The 5,577-nt window shown below is 39.1% G+C and overlaps 1 pseudogene; it reads right to left on the bottom strand.

Annotated features, from left to right (window-relative positions):
• Positions 1-4,462: 4,462 nt before the first annotated feature.
• LOC138668170 (U2 spliceosomal RNA) lies at positions 4,463-4,669 on the bottom strand (annotated as a pseudogene).
• Positions 4,670-5,577: the final 908 nt, after the last annotated feature.

Here is a 5,577-nt window from a genome sequence, read left to right as displayed (position 1 = left end):
ACAGATAGGAATAGCCTGCTTCAATTTACTAGTCACTATCCAAAAAAATGGTTCAATCATTGCTCTGGAGCCAGATGCTCAGGGTCCGTAAAATCATCATGGATGATTCACTTTTAGATATTAGCCTGGAAGAGATGTGCAATAAATTCCTTGATAGAGGCTATCCATATGCTAGTGTTGAGGAACAGAAGAATAGGGCAAAGGCGACATTGAGATCTGATGTGAGGAAAAAGAAAGTTAAGGTAAGAGAAAAATGTATCCCTTTTATGTCCACTTACAATATGGCCAGTGGATTTATGAGAAATATAATACTAAAACATTGGGATATTTTACAACAAGGATTGCCCGGGATTGATGAGTTTACCCGTCCCCCGCTTTTGTCCTACAAAAGAGGATGTAACCTGAAGGACAAGTTGGTTAAATCTGATGTGGGTCCCACAAGTGTGAACATTCAGAGTACTTTATGTCCCCCCAAATTCGGGAATTTTCCCTGTCTGGGGTGTGCGTGCTGTGGCAATTTGATTAAAGGGGAATTTTTCAATCATCCTCACACAGGTAAAAAAAATTTTTATTAAAGGAAGGTACACATGTACCTCGAGTTTTGTAATATACCTGATTACATGTCCATGTGGATTAACCCCTTAGTGACCGAGCCAAATTTTTGAAATCTGACCAATGTCACTTTATGTGGTAATAACTCTGCAACGCTTCAACATATCCCAGTGATTTTGAGATTGTTTTTTCGTGACACATTATACTTTATGATAATGGTAAATTTTGTTCAACATTTTTTGTGTTTATTTATAAAAAATATAAAAAATGTGAGAAAAATGTTAAAAAATTAGCAATTTTCTAAATTTGAATGATTATCCCTTTAATCCAGATAGTCATACAACAGCAAACCATTAATAAATAACATTTCCCACATGTCTGCTTTACATCAGCACCATTTATAAAATGTTATTTTATTTTGTTAGCATTTTAGGAGGTTTAAAAATGTAGCAGCAATTTTTCATTTTTTCAAAAAAATTTACAAAATTTATTTTTTTAGGGACTTATCCATGTTTGAAGTGACTTTAGGGGTCCCATATATTGGGAAACCCACAAACGTGATACCATTTTAAAAACAGCACCCCTAAACATATTGAAAACTGCTGTCAGGTAGTTTATTAACCCTTCAGGTGCTTTACAGGAATTAATGCAAAGTGGTATGACAGAAATGAAAATGTGTATTTTTACCACCTAAATGTTGCTAACTTCTAAACAGATTACTACAGCCGTCAGACTCTAAGGCCACTATTTGGTCATGAATTGCCATGGCAAACATCAGGACAACAAAATCATGATCTGAGGGCACCAATTGTGACAAAGAAGAAGCCCCCACACTCTGTTAACCATTTATAATGATGTAGTCACTATTGACAGCAGCATCTAAGGGGTTAAACAGATTTAGATGGTGCAAATACTGATCGGGGCTGGTACAGCAAGTTGTCAGCTATAGTGCACAACCGACAGATGCTGGATTGTCATCTGTATGGGGAGGCTATTCTCTTATATCTCAGGTCAGTTAAAAGACGTATTGGCGGTCATTAAGGGGCTAACATACGTGGGTGAGACCATGATGCAAATTAAAGCACGCATCAGCAAGCACAAAAGTACTATTAGGACCAAAATAATGGATTTACCAATACCGAAGCACTTTATTGAGAGTTGTCATGCAATTAGTAAACTAAGGTTTAGGGTTATCAATAATGTACCCCCGCTACGCAGGTGTGGTGACAGAGTCAAATTACTGAAACAGAAGGAACTTAGGTGGATCTCGAAGATGGGCTCTTGTTACCCTGGGGGTTTAAATGTTTACAATTTACAGGTATGTGCGCGTTGATAGATCGCACTACATGTCCATGATGAACTCTTCATGTAGAATTGTTTTTATAGGGGTTTGGTATTTTTTTAACTTTTTTTTCATGTATATAGTGGAACTTTTTACACATAATGCAACCTGTGAATGATCTTGGCTTTGTGCCAAGTATATGATTGGATGTTGAAATATTTAGATCCTTTTTTCTGTATGTGGAATCGATCTAGCCTTATATAGCTTGTAGAGTACAATGACAGTAGTTAGCCATGGATATGGCATTTGGTATAGATATCCCCTAATGTGATTAATGGGGCCGTGATAGAAGATATGTGAACACAGAATTTGTGATCTTTGTCCTCTCATATATGCTGCAATTATTGTGGCACTGAGGATAGAGGCCATAGATACTTGTAATTTGATCCTGACTGCAGCCGCTGACATGTATAGTGGGTGTCTATGCTGAAGCACTAAGGTAGCACGGTAGTGGTGGGCGTTGACCTACATCACATGTGACGCCCCTATGGGCATGCACTTGGTCACCATGACAGCGCCGCATGTTGTGCTTTCTGCCGTTGCCTTATTGGACTGGCGGATGGGGACACGTAATACATGGCTGACGCGTGTATGATTTAGATGGAGGACGCGATCGGCATCGGCAGTCAGACAGTGTAACTTCACCTAACTTAAAACGAGCTGGCAGAAAACGCCACAAATCCGAGAAACCTGGTTTCTGTTTAAATTCACACAGAAACCTCCATTTACCTGTCCAAAACCCATATTGGTCTAGGACCTTTCCCTTACAAATTATTTGAGAACAAAAATTAAACAAAAAAGTTTTAATATATTTTTCAGCCACATATGGCGAATACATTTTCACAGTCACAAGTTTCTTCTCCAAAGCAAAGTGTGGCACCATCAAGATACCAGACAGCCTTGGATCCGTCTTTACATTGTTATAGGTATCCAAAAATTTTAAATATGCAGCTTCACTGTTTAAAGTCTCATCGTAGTAACCTCTACGAGGATAATCCATAACAGTTAAAATGTCATCTTTACTTAACTGAAAAAGTCCAAGCAACAAATCTCTTCCAAGGAAGTCCAATCCTTTTTCACCTCTTCTGTTTTCCTCCACGATAAAACGTACTGCATTCCAGATACGCATAAACTGCGGGATCCCCTCCATCTTCAAAGGAAATTGACTCCAATGATTTCCGGAAAACCTTCAACACCTAATGGTGTCAGGTATGTGATTGCCTCTCGTCTGGGTACTAAGCCGGACGCCTATAGCAGCAAGGGGGTGATGTCCCCAAAGTTAAGTAAGGACAATCCCCCAAGGCCGACAAACCGGGTACCCCAGACACCTAAGACCAGACCAAGCAGAGCAACCATCAAGCCACTGCACTTGATCTTAGCCAAAAGACCGAGAAGCGATAACCAGAAATGGTTTGCCACTTCTGCCGCACCAAGGCCAAAAACCGACACCCATTGTGGAGACAGAGCAAAAGATTGCCAAGGAAAGACATTTCTAGAAACTCTGGATGCATTCTCAATGACAGTTCTGCTTTGTGTGTGTGTGTGTTCAAGCTGTGCACAACGCGTTTTGAATCTGCATAACTCCACCTATTTTAACACACCCAACATCCCCCTTTTGTTCTAAAGTGTGCAAGGGAGTGCAAGAAAGAGAGGGAAAATAAAAAAACAGACAGGCGAGCAGTTGTCTTCCCAGCTTTCCTGAAGCTGTATGCAGCACCCCCCATGGTCTGCTGCTGCTCCAGCAGTAGACTGAAGATAGCAGCCATTTTACACTGCCTGTTATAGGCCAAGAGCCCATTGTGACACGTGAGAGTTCCGGAGCCCATTGTGACACGTGAGAGTTCCGGAGCCCATTGTGACACGTGAGAGCTCCAGAGCCCATTGTGACACGTGAGAGTTCCGGAGACAATGGATAAATGCCCCATTGTGGCTGCACGTGAGGGTTCCGTACACAGATTCTATTAACTGCAGGCAGCGCACCTGGTTGGTAAATAGCATTAGAATACTACTCACACAGGTGTCGAAGGACAGGGCAAGCACATGCAAGATCAGCACAGGCACCATGTTTCCTTTTTTTGGGTTATTAAATGCATATACTACACCGCATTTTAAAGTCAGCGGTCCACAAGAGAGAGACAATGTTTTACAAAAGATGTCATGCGGTCCCAAATGTGGTATGTATGGCAGAACAACTCATTTTAATACTTCCATTTAATCACCAAGTCCTGAGAGCACAGGGCCTAATTTTGTAGATAGCACAGTATATTTTCAGCAACGTAACAAAGGCCTAATACAGGCCTACATCTTAACACACCTGTTGCAACCAGTAAAGACTGATTGATTGATTGATTGATTAATTGATTGCATATTGGATGCAAAACAATGCTTGACATACGTAGGTGAAGGCAAGGCACACAAAATGTTGCAAATGGTCAAGCAAAATCGAGCAAAATGCTACATTTGGCCTGGGAAATGTGCTTCTTTGACCCTAAATTAAATTCACATAAAGGGTTAAAAGACAACTTGCGCTAATTTCAATTCAATCTGTTTTTAGAAACCGGATCAGAGAAGGAGTGCACTGTTCCTGGAGATACTGCAATAACGGGTCAATGCGTGGAGTGGACAGAGCAAGCTTTTTTTTCCAGCTCCCTGTTCTAAAAATCCATTTAATATGTGGTCCCCAAATAGGGGACGTATCAGATATTAAACTGATAAGAGCAGATTTTTTTTTTAACACTCAGATTACAAAGTCTTAGACTCCCATTAAAAAAGAATAAGAGACTAAAATCCATCATCGTGCATTCCACCATTTTTTGTGGTTATATTTTCTGTTTCCAATATCACCATTTTCTTTTTAACTTTTTTATCTTTACATTATCATTATTTTTTCCATTTTTATATTTTCTGTTTTGTTATATTCTTTTCATCTCATATAAACTTTGCCTACAAAAAATTATATCAAAACAAACAATGGTTACACAGTAAGTACATTCCATTCAGACTGTTTCCATATTTCGCTTGCTTTCTCCATACCAAGCGACATTCTATCTCTCCAAAAATACAGATACAAATAACTTAGACATAATTTAATACACTGGCTAACTGTTATCTCATTATGTTTAAATGTCAGAATGTTTCTTGCTTTCCACAATGCCATTTTCACACACGTTATAATTACCCATACTTTTTTAAAATCCTCTTCTTTATACCCATCCCATAAAATATTCCATTAAAATCTAGAAAATTTACAGTACTTACAGCCTTCACCAGATTACACACATTCCGCCATACTGCCTGTGCAAACTTGCAATTCCAGGACACATGCATGTGTGTCTCACTGTCACCACACCTGGACCTTGGACACACTTCAAATCTTACCAATCCCCTCCTATGTTGGAACTCACGGGTTGGCAGACAATCTTTAACAATACACCACAGTAGATCCTTGTGCTCATTAGATAAAAAGCTATAATTTACAATCATTCAGATCTCATTCACAATTTTTCACGAGAACCGCTCCACGGGACTAGTACGTATTCTGTCTTCGAGTATTTTCAGGATTTTCTTATGGCACTTAAGAACATTTAAATCAACTGATTTTAATTTAAAATTTCTTAAATTTTTTTCTAAAACAATGTAATTTTCCGGGGGTAAAAACCTGTAGGGCCTATTTAAAAACATCT

The sequence above is a fragment of the Ranitomeya imitator genome, chromosome 2 (genome assembly GCF_032444005.1).
Source record: "Ranitomeya imitator isolate aRanImi1 chromosome 2, aRanImi1.pri, whole genome shotgun sequence".
NCBI lineage: Eukaryota > Metazoa > Chordata > Amphibia > Anura > Dendrobatidae > Ranitomeya > Ranitomeya imitator.
This window is presented reverse-complemented; position numbering and strand designations above follow the sequence as displayed.